General features: G+C 39.9%; 1 protein-coding gene across 50 annotated transcripts in view; it reads right to left on the bottom strand.

The window, feature by feature from the left end:
* Nucleotides 1-14,603, bottom strand: part of TRERF1 (transcriptional regulating factor 1) — a 210,138-nt gene that overhangs the window by 104,529 nt on the left and 91,006 nt on the right. For 3 of the 50 annotated variants that reach the window (XM_072732041.1, XM_072732086.1, XM_072732081.1), the window contains exon 4: nt 12,110-12,271. The exons of the other annotated variants lie outside the window; for them this stretch is intronic. The gene's annotated coding sequence lies outside the window, so the exon portion shown is untranslated. The remainder of the gene's footprint in view (nt 1-12,109; nt 12,272-14,603) is intronic. 50 annotated transcript variants of the gene reach the window in all.

Consider the following 14,603-nt stretch of genomic DNA (forward strand, 5'->3'; position numbering starts at 1 on the left):
AAAACTATAAAAATCAAACCCACTTTACTGTCTCTGTAAAGCAGTCTCAGAATTGTTTAATCCTCTGTGATTATTTTTAAATTACATTATAATGTTCCAGAAAATGTAAAGCAAGCCTAATATATAAAATGAAGTATTTTGCAACTGAAAATTCACTTCACATTAGAGAAGCCTCATCCTCCTGTGCCAGTGTCAAAGAGGAAGTCGGGATAACCGAATTCCACCCAAGACCCTGGGTCTGACTCAGGGTGCCTGCCTCCTCCTCCACATTACCCACAAACTCTGCATTCAGGTGCTCACAGAGAACGAACCCGCTGACTTACACATCCTCTGTCACCCACAAATCATCGAGGTGCATCAACAACACCACGGACACCAAGTGAGGGCCAGCTGGGGGCCCAGCACAGCGCCAGGTGCCATGAGGTGGCAGGAAAGGAAGCAAGATAATATGTCTGCCCTCAAGGAAGAACCAAAACGCGAGAAACACGGAAGCAAACAATTAGACTCAATGGAACAGCACTGACTAGACGTGTACTAAGAGTTCTGAGAACAGAGAGGTCAATGGTAAATGTGGGCAAGGAGGCTTCAGAGAAGAGAGCCGGCTGCAGTCAGCCTTGCTGAGAGCCGGTGGCCACAGTGTGCCCAGAAGACTGGAGCTGGGGGCTCGGGCTGGGACCTGGGAGGTGGGCCTCGGCGTGCACGACGCAGGACTGTGGGCACAGCGACACCAGCGCTGCCACTTCCCCTGCCCGACCTTCCAGGTGCAGCATGCCGCTGTGCCTGCCGAGTCCCACATGTGTGCAGAGAGCCTCTCCCCAGAGAGGCCAGACTCTCCCTGAATGCAGATGAGTTTCAACCCTATGTGACAGCAGCTTTCCCATCTTGGTTGAGTTTAGGAGCCAGGCAGAACCAGAGAAGACGAGAAGGCAGCACCTGCAAGTTTATCTAGCTCCAAGAACTCTGGTCAACCCAGAGAAATTCAGAACGCTGGTCTGGAAGGGCCTCTACTAGCAGAAATGCAAGCAGTGCTCAGGGCTTAGCTTGAAAGAGCTAAGGAAGAAGTAGTGGCGAAGGCAAAAGGAGAGGAAGCAGTAGGCCAAATCAAGGACCTTGCAAAGGGACAGGAAATAGGAAAAGAGCTGGCCAAGGCAGGGCAGGGAGTAAGTGGCATCTAAGTGACCAATTACCCTGGTTTGCCAGGGACAGGGACAGAGGGGTGTCCTGGGACTCAAGATGTTCAGTATTAAAACTGGGACAATCTCAGGCAAACCAGGGTTGGGTTGGTCTACCCAGCAGGACCCATACCACCCAGGGATGCTAAGGGGGTGCTGACCCCTTAGTGTTCCATGCCCCCTCCCTTGTGGATCTGTCCTTGCTCATTAACACCCCATATGGCAACGGGAAGAACAAGGATCTCAACACAGGGAAGTGGCCATGTACCTTTCCTGGCTTGTGTCCTCTCACCTCAACCATGAAGATTGCTGAAGTCCTCAGGTAGAAAACTTTTTATTGTTATTGTAATAAAAGCTAGAATTATAGGCACTATCTTTTACTCAACTGCTTCTCAGGCATTGAGTTCACCAGCCACAAGCCAGGGGAGGGTACAGCACCCTGCCATTAGGGAAGTGTCTTATCTTTACTTGGAAATCAGAAGAAGGAGAGGTGGGCACACCCAGCTCTTGAAATCATCTCCATCCAGTCTCCATCACCCCCTTCCCTCTCAGAGCTTCAATTCGCATCTATATCTCCCCAAGGCAGGTCCCAAGAGGGTACTGATCCATGGCTTCTACACACCCATGAAATCTATTCACTCAACAAGAATTTACTGAGTATTGACTATGGGCAGATACCCTAAGGGACTACAAAGGACAAAAAACAGTAAGATACAGTCTCTGTCTTCAAAAGACTTATGGTTTGGCAGGAGGGATTGGGGAGTGGGGTGGAGAGGTGGAGGTGGTATAGAGAAGGTGAGAACCATTTAATTAGTGAACATATATTTCCTTTGCTGTTAAAATCTGCCAAGAACTGTACTGGAGGAACAGAGACAATAACCAGACAATTGCAAAACCACTGATAAGTGCAATGAGGGTGATATGGGAGCACTCAGGAGGAGCATCTATCCCAGTCACTGAACCAAATACTAAATGATCACCCACTTCACTTTAGCATAGAGGTAAGTGCTATGGAGGATTAAACACACACACACACACACACACACACACACACACACACACACACACAGAGTGGTAAGGCCAAGCAGTTAACCAAATGACCTCAGGGATAAAACTCATACATATGAAACAATTCATGTATCACAGGACATAGAGTGAGGTGCTTACTATAGAATGCAGACCTTCATCATAGAGAGAAACAGCTGGAGTAAGTCCACAAAGCTGCCCAGAGGAGGTGGAAATAAAACCAGAGATGAAATATTGATGGGGAAGGGTTTTCTAGGCAGGAAGAAGCCAATACGTAGCTGTGATTTTTCTCAAAAATGAAACGCAAACATATAGTACTACTGCAAGTGTTTCTAAATGGCACACCCATTCACAGGTCTTTGATTTAAGCAAATGAGGACCTTGCCAATAGTAAGTTTCACAATGGAAGTTACATTTAAATGAAAAGATAAGGCATCAAATCTAAATTCAGCTGAACTGAAACATACTTAATTTTATAATTGCAGGTCCATGTACATACTTGCAGGCATGCAAAGACAAAGACACACACACACACACACACACACACACACACACTACCCTTGGCTCCTTCCTGTATGTCTATCCTCAAGCCATCCAAACTCCATCTTTCTATTAGAAGAACCCCATAATTCAGGGAAAGAAAAACGGAATTACCAGGAACAATCTACAAATTAATGACTGAGAATCGACTATATTGGTGTTTGCTATAATGATATTCACAAAGTATGAATAGAAAGGTCACAGCTGGTCTGATGGTACACCAGTCAGTCAATAACAAGTTAACAACTATTGACTGACTGTCTATTTAATGAAGAACCCTGTGCTAGTGTTGGGCAAATGGGAAGGAGGGGCTGGTGAGAGGGATTGGTAGGAAGAAGGCATGATATAGTGAAAAGAAACGGAAGACTCATTAGACAAGGAGCGTGGTCCCAGCTCTATCACTGACAAGGCCTTGGGTAAGGTGATCCCACAGTGAACTTCACCTCCTCATCCATGAACAAATCCCACCAACCTCTTAGGGTCGTTTACACTTCAAAGGAGAGAAGGTAGGTATACAATGCTCAGAAAAGCAGAAGGACCTACATAATGTATCATGGAGGATTGGAGGTACCTCCCTGACTTCACAACCTCCTTACTTTTCCAACAATCCCCTGAACCTTTCAAGTAGTCAACCTGTCCCATCTCCTCCACATGGTACTTATATAGAGAAGCATAAGATCCAAATTAAGCCAACCAGAGGCAACTGGACTCAACTCTACACCTTTGGTTGATCCATTAAGGATCTTTGCTCCTACCTGATGAGAACAGGGAAACTGACTGACCTGGGATGTGGGCTAGAAAAGCCCCATTCTGGGGCTAGAAAGAGAGATCCTGCTTGGAGAAGGAACCAACACTGAAGGAGAAAAACTGGGTCTGGAGCAGTCCATGTGAGTCTCTGGATAAAGCCTCACCTAATGCTAGCATCTATTCCTAAACTAAAACCAGTTTGGGTTGGTTTTCAGTTAATGTCACCTAACAAAATGAAAAAAAAAAAAAAAACAGCTAATGCAATTTTACAAATGTCTCTAGTTGTTCACCAAATTCCTGTGGTTCCATAAACTATCCAGGGAGCACTTCCTACCAAGTGTCCTCCTGGGCAGGGAAGATATGAAAGGGCTCAGTCAAGGAACAGATGAAGAAAGGCAATCATAAGCAATAAGACATAAGTGATCACTAAGTCTGCCAATAATTTATTTGACTCCTGTCTTCCAAGACCAGTGAGGGCAGAAGCAGTGGAAGGGGAAAAAGCTCTCAATGATTAGCTGAAGGACTAGGGCCTCTGTCTCCGTTCTATTTCTGCAAGCTTCCTCCAGATGTTTACCTATTCTCTTTTATGGTAACCACGGAAGCGCCCAGAGGAGCAATACCAGTATCCTACTGATTTATTTTATATCTTAAAAAATTACTCAGGGCCTGCAGTACTGAGCTCATGTTCAAATTAAGTTTGCTAGAAATCTAATTTGGGATGAGTAATTTAATTTGGCTACTACAATTAAAAGTGGCGCAGTATTTGTGTTTTAGAGGAAAACCATATTAGATTCATCTAATCTTATTAGGTGAGTATCACATTTAGATCACATTATATCTGGAACAGATATATACTGGATTGATTTCTTTCATAAATCACGCAGGAGACCAATGGGACTAACCTTCTTCTCACTCCCCACACATCCATCTGACACAGGTCAGGACAAGGGGTGAATGTCAATGAGGCCTCGTGGAGAACTCCACTGAACAGCCCAGGAGTTCATGCATCCAAAACATCGCCTACAACAACCCCCTGAGTTCTGCTGATGAGTACACTGAGGGCTCAAGTGGACAAGTGACTTGCTCAGGGTCACAGTCAGTGGCAGAGGAGAGACTACTACTCAGCGACCTGACCTCTGGTTGGCTCCCTGCCACTTTACCATGTGTGTCCTTAATAAGATCTAACATGAAAAACAGCCAGAGGGTCTCTGAGACCCTCTGCTTCTCACTTAGCTAAAACCATGGAATCCTCAGATACCATCAACCTGCCTCACTGCTGCTCTTAATTCTCCAGAGAAGATAAAGAAGGCAATCTCACTATCTCCAAGGGTAAAAATCCAGAGGCCTGGGACACCTGGGTGGCTCAGTGGTTGAACATCTGCCTTTGACTCGGGTTGTGATTCCAGGGTCCTCAGATGGAGTCCTGCATCAGGCTTACCATGGGGAGTCTGCTTCTCCCTCTGCCTGTGTCTCTGCCTCTCTCTTTGTGTCTCTCCTGAATGAATGAATGAATGAATGAATGAATAAATCTTTAAAAAAAAATCCAGAGTCCCAAATCTTTTTTCTTTAGTCCATTTTCTCGATGACTACTTTAAACTCTCCCATTTCAAGATAACTAAAATTTCACAGTAAGAACATTCAAACCATATGATGCGTCAGAAAAAAGAGTCTGCTTTGCTTTTTAAAAATGTTATTAATCTCAGAAGTACTGCTAACCAGGTAGATTCAGTGGGTATGAGAGCACACATTACGATTCTGACTGTAGTGTTAATCTTAAGAAATGAGGTCACAAACTAGAATCAAGGAAAGGAGAAGCTAGATAAAAATATTTAGAACATGACAAGTTAATACATACTGCATAAAAATCTCTTACAAATGATTCAAAAGAAAATGGAACACTTCAAAATAAAAATGGAAAAGTGCAAAGAGGCAACAATTCTTACATACACACACACATACAATTACTGATGGACTCATGAAAAAACGTTTAAACTCTGTAGAGAAAGCTTACAAATTAAAACGGTGCAGCACTGTGTTCAACAATCGAAGTGGCAAAAGCCAAAACAACCATAATGCCCACGATAGTCCAGAGTGCTCTGAAATAAGAATCTTCAGACCATGCTGATAAGAGTGTAAATAAGTTCACATTTCTGAAGGTCCATCTGGTAATATGCATCACCAGCCTTAACACTGAGCAAGTTCATTCCCAAGAATTTTCCCTGAGGAAATAATCAGAGAATACTCAAAGATTTATCCATGAGGGCATTTATAGCAGTAGTATTCAAAATAATAAAAATCTAGGGAAACCTAACTGTACCATAATGGTAATGTGGTTAAATCAATTAAGATATATCAAAACAAAGAATAATACATAGACATTAAAACTCTTGTTTTTGGAAATGATTTAAAGACACGAAAGCTCACAAAATGACATTAAGGGGGCACCAGGGTGGCTCAATCAGGTAAGTGTCTGCCTTCAGCTCAGGTCTTGATCTCAGGGTCATAGGATCAAGCCCCAGTGAGTGTCAGGCTCCTTGTTCAGCGGGGAGCCTGCTTCTCCCTCTCCCTCTGCCCCTACCCTCACGCACTCTCTCTCTCTTGCTCTCAAATAAATAAATAAAATCTTTTTAAAAAATGATGCTAAAATTCAAAACTAAGATGATTCCATTTTGTAAAGAAAACATGTATCATATACATTATAAATATAACAAATGGTGGCAGATTCCACTAAATGTCCAACAAATATTAATGCAATTTCCAGAGTGTAGGATTTCCACTGGAAAGCTGTTACTCAGCCAGGGACTACATTTCCCAGCATCCCCTCTACATAGGTGCATCTATGTGACTATTCCCACCAAGGGAATATAGGCAGAGGTGACATGAAGCACTTTCAAGATGAGGTGGTTAGTAAGTGACATGCCTTCTCTATGCTCCCTTCCTCTAACTGCCAAGTAGAGGAGAGGACCCCAAAGCCGTAGGGAATGGAAGAATCATAAAATGGAAGGACGCTGAGTCACTGAATTACTCACTGGACGGCTGACCACCAATCAGAAGCATCTATGTTGGACCAAGATACAAATCTATACTGTGTCAAGTTATAATTTGGGGTTTTAACCTTTTCAGCAGCAAGTGTAACTAATATACACACATAGAAAAATTATTGGGAAAAAAAAAAGAAAAATTATTGAAATGTAAATTACCAAATTTTACCTGATGCACTGTATGAAATTACAGGTAAATTTTTTAAAATGTATTTTTCCACCACAAATATTTAATAAACAATAAAGATATTAAAATTAAAAAGCAAACTTTGGAGGGCAATGCTATATAATGAAACCCATCAGTAAAATATTCAGTAAGATTACAAAAAGAAAAATGTAGAAAATTACAAAGGCTCAAAGGAAAAAAAATCTAAGTTTACAACTTTTAAAGATCTACTAAAATAATTCTAAACAAATGATTGTTCAAAAATGACCTATGGTTAAATGACAACAAACTCAGGAGAAAACCTGCAATTTATACAATATATGAAATATTAGTGTCTTAATATGTAAAGAACCTTTATGAATCAGAAGTGGAGAGATAAGTATAATAATTGAGGGGAAATGGGATCCCTGGGTGGCGCAGCGGTTTGGCGCCTGCCTTTGGCCCAGGGTGCGATCCTGGAGACCCGGGATCGAATCCCACATCGGGCTCCCGGTGCATGGAGCCTGCTTCTCCCTCCGCCTGTGTCTCTGCCTCTCTCTCTCTCTGTGACTATCATAAATAAATAAAAAAAATAAATAAATAAATTTAAAAAAAATAATTGAGGGGAAAGATATAAGTGCCTAGTCATAAAGAAATAAGAAATTTCAATAAGAAATACTGACATACAGGGATCCCTGGGTGGCTCAGTGGTTTAGTGCCTGTCTTTGGCCCAGGACGTGATCCTGGAGACCCAGGATCGAGTTCCGCATCGGGCTCCCTGCATGGAGCCTGCTTCTCCCTCTGCCTGTGTCTCTGCCTGTCTCTCTCATGAATAAAAAAAAAGAAAGAAAGAAAGAAAGAAATACTCATAAACATATACAGAAAGATTTTCAACTCACTAGTAATTTTAAAAATGCAAATTAAAATAATATATTCTTTATCCCTATATCAGATTGACAAACATTTAAAATATTGTGACTATGCAACACCCAATGTTGCTGAGAATATGATGAAACGGGTAATCATATATGCTGCAGGATGGAGTTCAAAATGATATTATATTTCCAACAAGTCGTAAGCCATGATAGAGCAAAAAGCCTTACACAAACCCTTGGATTTTCTAGATATCTGTCAGGAGAAATAAGCATGCAGAATTGTTGGAATAGGAAAAAAAAAATGAAACAACTTGAACATCCATTTGTAAAGGACTGGTTAGATGAATAAATTATGGTATGTGTGTGTTTTCACATATTAAAATAGTACACAGCCATGATATTAAGTTATGAGGAAGATCTAAATGTACTAAAGCACAATAGTGTCCACAATACAAAAAAGCAGGATACAAAACAATATAGATAGTATAATTTCTTGTTTAAAAGTGGGATGTGGGACAGCCCGGGTGGCTCAGCAGTTTAGTGCCACCTTCGGCCCAGGGCGTGATCCTGGAGTCCTGGGATTGAGTTCCACATCGGGCTCCCTGCATGGAGCCTGCTTCTCTCTCTGCCTATGTCTATACCTCTCTCTCTGTGTGCCTCCTCTCATGAATAAATAAATAAAACCTTTTTTTAAAAAGTGGGTATGAATAAAAGTATGTATTATAATGCCTAAGGAAAGGGTATAGAAGGACTCTAAGGAAAATGTTGATAGTAGTTATCTCCAGGGGGTGGAAATGTAGGTGACTTTCATTTCCTTCTTTATACTTTTCTATACATTATACATTTTCAGCTATGAATATGTATTACTCTTATTTATATTTCATTATTAAAAATCCTAAACATATATACAAAAGTAACAAGAATATTTGTACTCACTGCCCAGCTTCAATTTTCATACATGGCTGGACTTTATTTCATCTGCATCCCACTATGGAACCTACACCTGGATTTTTTAAGATTTTATTTACTTATTTGATAGAGCAAGAGAGAGGTGAAGGAGTACAAGCAGGAGGAGCAGCAGAGGAAGAGAGAGAAGGAGGCTTCCCACTGAGCAAGGAGTCCAATGTGGGGCTTGATTCCAGGACCCTGGGACCACAACCAGAGCCAAAGGCAGACACTCAACTGACTGAGCCACCCAGGCACCCCCACCTGGATTATTTTAACATAAATCCTGGATGTAGCATTCATCCATAAATTAACCTCCAAAATATGGAGTTTTTATACTTAGTATACTCAAACTCTCCACTGGATTGTTTTAAAGTAAATATCTGACATTTTATTTGTTCACAAACACTATAGCAGTATCTTTAAAATAAAACCATAAATAACGATATCACACCTAAAAATGAATAATTTTATAATATCAAATATCCAATCAGTGTCCCAATTTTCCCAACTGTCTCCTAAATGTCTTTTCAGAGTTGGTTTGTTTAAATCAGGGTCCAAACAAGATTTGCATTGGAATTTGGTTGATAGGTCTCTTGAGTCTTTTAAAATTTATTACACAGTGCTGCCCCTCCTTTTCCATTTTATTTATGAGCAACGAATGGGTCATATGATCCAAGAACTTCCTGATTTCATCCTCATGGTGTCTTCTGACATGTTCCTCCATCCTCTGTATTTTCTTCCAATTGAGGTTTAGTTCTAGTGTCTGCTTGACTTCAGGTTCCATTAAGTTCTTGTAAGAATATTTCAAATCACTGTATTATTTTTCTGACAAAATGGTAAGCTAAAACGTTTTTGTTTTTGTTTTTTTAGCTAAAACGTTTTGAAGGAACCCAAAGAAATACCAGCTTTTCTAATTCATCTATTTCAGCAATGCAATAAACTCAGTATCCAAGAGATTTTTTTCAGAATATAAGCTTGGTCAAGACTTTCTCACACAAAAAAGATGCTCAGTGACTAATCATGGATACATTTATTTTTCCAAATACATTCCTTTTGCATTTTAAATACATCTCGGGGCATCTAGGTGGCTCAATCAGTTAAGCATCTACCTTTGGCTCAGGTCATGATCCCGAGGTCCTGGGATGGAGACCTGTATGGGGCTCCCTGCTCAGCAGGGAGTCTGTCTGTCTGTCTGTCTCTCTCTCTGACCCTCCCCCCCCCTTGTGTACTGTCTCTTAAATATATAAAATCTTTAAAATCAATCAATCGATCCACCTGCCCTTCTGCCTCAGTGGTGAAGTCTATCACTCTCTGAGCAATGGCACTCACTCCACTGGAAGCTTAAGTATAATTGCAGAAGTCTCCTTCAATTTTCCTTTCTTTAAAAAAAAAAAAGTAATGTAAACACATGCAGGCAGGAATACCTCAGACAGATTGTGGGTTCAGTTCCAGACCATTGCAATAAAGTGAATATAGCAATAAAGTACTTCAAATGAATTTTTGGTTTCTCTGTGCATATAAAACTATGTTTATACTATACTGCAGTCCATTAAATGTTCAATAGCATTATGTCTAAAAAATAAATTACATAGCTTAATTTACAATACTTTATTGCTGGGGCACCTGGGTCGGTCAGTTGAGCGTCAGGCTCTTGGCTTCAGCTTGGGTCATGATCTCAAGGTGGTGAGATCGAGCCCCACATTGGGCTCTGTGCTCAGTACACAGTCTGCTTAAAAGACTCTCTCTCCCTCTTCCTCTGCCCCTCCCCCCTCAAATAAATAAATAAATCTTTTAAAAAATAAAATAAAATACTTTATTGCTAAAAACTGCAAACTATCATCTGCTGGAGGAGGGTCCTGCCTCCATGTAGATGGCTGCCAACTGATCAGGGTGGTGGTGGCAGCTGAGGATTGGGGTGTCTGTGGCAGTTTCTTAAAATAAGATAACAGTGACATTTACTGCATCACTTGGCTCTTCCTTTCCGAATGCTTTCTCTGCAGCACGTGATACTATGTGATAGCATATAACCCACAGAACTTCTTTCAAAACTGGAGTTAATCCTCTCAACACCTGCTGCTGCCGCTTTATCAACTACATTTACATAATACTCTAAATCCTTTGTTGTCATTTCAACAATCTTCACAGCATCTTCACCAGGTGTAGATTCCATCTCAAGAAACCACTTTCTTTGCTCATCCACAGGAAGCAACTCCTCATCTATTAAGGTTTTATCATGAGACAGCAGCAATGCAGTCACCTCTTCAGGGCTCCAATAGTAATATCTGAGAACACTGACCACAGATCACCGTAACAAATACAAAAAGTAACGGAGAGGTTTGAAATATTGTGAAAATTACCCAAATGTGACACAGAGACACAATGTGAGAAAATGCTGTTGGAAAAATGGTACTGACAGACGTGCCCAACACAGGATTGCCACAAAACTCTGCAAAGTGCAATAAAGTGCAGGACAGTAAAAAAAAAAAAAAAAAAAAAAAAAAAGGTGTGCCTGGAAATGAATGAAAATGAAAGATGGAACCAACCATAATTTCACTTCCCTAACTCACTGTTACCTATATGCTTTCTTACCATCTTTATTAGGGATACATATTTTGTACATAATTGTCATCAGTGAATATGGGTTTTAATACCCCTTTGTATTAAAATACTTTAAAAAATTAAAAATGCTTGTAGCTTATGTTAAGGTAAAAAAAAGAGCAATGGGGGAAGCGTGGGTGGCTCTGTCGGTTAAGCATCTGCCCTAGGCTCAGGTCATGACCCCAGGGTCCTGGGATTGAGCCCCATGTTGGTCTCCATGCTTCTTCATCTCCCTCTGCCCCTCCCTCCTCCCACTTGCAAGCTCCTTCTCAAATAAATTAATGAAATATTCAGAAATTAAAAATTTCTTTAAATTAAAAAAAGAGCAATAATATATATACCTATCTCCCTAGCCCAGCTTGAGAAAGAGAACTTTACCATCCCCTAGATAGCTCCATGGGCTCCTCCCACATCTTTTTCTATGCTTGCTTGGCACATGCATGTGGATGTCTAAATGCTACTTCACTACTTTTACATGTATCTGAACTTGATGTAATTGGGATCACATTGTAGCTATTCTGCAACTCCCTTTTTTACTTAAGTTGTGTTCCCGAGATCCTTCCCTGTTGTCATAGGCAACTATGGTTCATTCAATTTAATTGCACAGCAATATAGCTGTATTCCATAGTGAAACTCCACCCCAATTTATGCTTCAATTTCTATACATAAAATTATATTGTAAATATCATGTTACATTACTACATATCTTCAAAATAATTGTTAATTATAGTACAGTATTATGCTGAGAGAAGAACTATTTTATTTTATAGTTACGCAACAGTTGGATATTAATTTTGAGCGTGTGTGTGCCTAGTTTGTAAATAATGCATCAGGGAGCATCTCTGTCGAAATAGCTTATTAAATATTGTGTATTATTTCCTTCATAGAGGGAATGTGGGAAAATGGTCCATAAAAGTCGTATTACTGGATCAAAATGTATGAATTAATGATATGGCTTTTTAATATATTGTATAACCATTTTTGCAATATTATGATACTACCAGAATTGGGGATTACCATTAAAAACGTATGCTTTGGGGGATCCCTGGGTGCCTCAGCGGTTTGGTGCCTGCCTTTGGCCCAGGGCGCGATCCTGGAGTCCCAGGATCAAGTCCCGCGTCGGGCTCCCGACATGGAGCCTGTTTCTCCCTCCTCCTGTGTCTCTGCTTCTCTCTATGTCTATCATAAATAAATAAATAAATGAATAAATGAATGAATGAATGAATGAATAAATAAATAAATAAATAAATAAATAAATAAATAAATAAATCTATCTTTAAAAATGTATGCTTTGGGATCCCTGGGTGGCTCAGCGGTTTAGCGCTGCCTTCCGCCCAGGGCGTGATCCTGGAGACCCAGGATGGAGTCCCACGTCCGGCTCCCTGCATGGAGTCTGCTTCTCCTCCCTTTGCCTGTGTCTCTGCCTCTCTCTCTCTCTCTCTCTCTCTCTCTCTCTGTCTCTCATGAATAAATGAAATCTTTAAAAAAAAATTAAAAAATAAAAATGTATGCTTTGGCTAATATGTTAAAATTAGTATTTTGCTGCCATTTTAATCTACATATCTCTTATTATGAAATTGATCATTTCCCACATATTTGTATGGTATTGTATGTAGTCATCTAGTCAAGTGTCCCAGCAAGGTTTGAAATTTTTTAAATTAGTTTTTTAAAATTTGTTTGAGCATGTCACAAAATAAAGATACTAATTCTGTCATGGTACTGCAGAGCTTTTCCCAATGTATTGTTACCCCATAATACTCTGTATTTTTCCAATCTATTGTTACCCCCAAATACCCCGTATTTTTATGGGAAGAAATCTTGATTTTTTTTCTATAGTTTGACTATTCTTTTCCTATCCAAGTGTTTTTCTTTTGTTTCTAAGCAATATTCAGTTCAGTAGATTTCCTATGCCTCTACATTTTGCACTTAATTGTTTAATCAATATGTAATTCATTTTGATGAAGTTAGAATGATTTTTTCCAAATTGCTAACTATGCATCAAAATTATTTATTGAATAATCTTTCCTTCCCCACTGATTTCTGATGACTTCTTTATGACTTAGCAAATCGTTTATGCCTGGGTCTGCTTTTGAACTATCCTGCTTTGCTTACCTGCTTCCTCGCTTATGCCAGCATCACAGTGTTTTACTTACAAAGACCTTATAGTATACTTTAACATCTGGTTCAACTATATATTGTAATATCCAATAGATATAACTCCCTTGTCCCACAGCCATTTCCAGAATTCTACTTATCTTTCCATACGGACTGATAACCCTGTTGTGAAATTTTTAAAATCCTGATGGGACTTTGAGAGGAATGGCAATAAACTCATGAACTGATTTCAGAAGTATCCAAATCCTTAGGTTTTTGGTTTGGGTTGTTTTTTGTTTTTTGTTTTTGTTTTTGTTTTTTTAAGATTTTACTTATTGGGCAGCCCCGGTGGCACAGCGGTTTAGTGCCACCTGCAGCCCAGGGTGTGATCCTGGAGACCCCAGATCAAGTCCCACGTGGGGCTCCCTGCATGGAGCCTGCTTCTCCCTCCACCTGTGTCTTTGCGCCTCTCTCTCTCTCTCTCTCTCTCTCTCTCTGTCATTCATGAATAAATAAATAAAATCTTTAGAAAAAAAGGTTTTATTTATTTATTTTAGAAAGAAAGAACTCGTGAGAGAGATCAGTGGGATTGGGGGCAGGGACAACGAGAGAAGGAGAGAGAATCTCAAGCAGACACCACACTGAGTGTGGAGCCTGACACGGGGCTTGATCTCAAGACCCTGAGATCATGACCTGAGCCGAAATCCAGAATCAGATGCTTAACCTACTGAGCCACCCAGGATTTCCAAATCCTTAGTTTTTATCTTACTATATACAAGTAATCTCTTTAAGACTTCTTGATCTACAACTAAGCAATCTGCAATGATAATTTTACCGTTTTCCTTACAATATTTATTTTCTAAAGTTACTATTTTTGTAACTTTATACATGGGCTTTTTGTTTTGATTGCAGCCATATCCAATGATGCCTTTATTGGGGCCCCCAAAAGTATAATGACAGGAGGCTCTGTGAACTCAATCTTCCTTATCACATGAAGGAATGGTCATTTTATATATTCTTTTTTAAGTGGTTTGTAATAATTAGAAGTTGAATTGACTGAATGTTCTTCTGGAATTAATGAGATTATTGCATATTTTTACTTAAATAATTTATGTCAATCAAATGAAAATCTATATATATGAAGCCATTCCTGCATTCCATAACCTACTTGCATATGGTGGAACATTCACACACTCTATTGTTGAAATCTACCCACTAGAATTTTGTCTAAAATTTTTACATTCCTAAGAGAGACTGGTATACAGCTTTCCTTTGGGGGCTTGCCAGATTTGTTATCAGGGTCATGTTTGCTTGAAAAAAGAATCTGGAAGTTTTCCATCTTTTTTCTAAATCCTGGAACAGTTTATATAACACAGAAATTAACTGTTCCTTGAAAGTTTAAAGGAACTTTCAAAGA

The sequence above is a fragment of the Vulpes vulpes genome, chromosome 1 (genome assembly GCF_048418805.1).
Source record: "Vulpes vulpes isolate BD-2025 chromosome 1, VulVul3, whole genome shotgun sequence".
In the NCBI taxonomy this organism is placed as follows: domain Eukaryota; kingdom Metazoa; phylum Chordata; class Mammalia; order Carnivora; family Canidae; genus Vulpes; species Vulpes vulpes.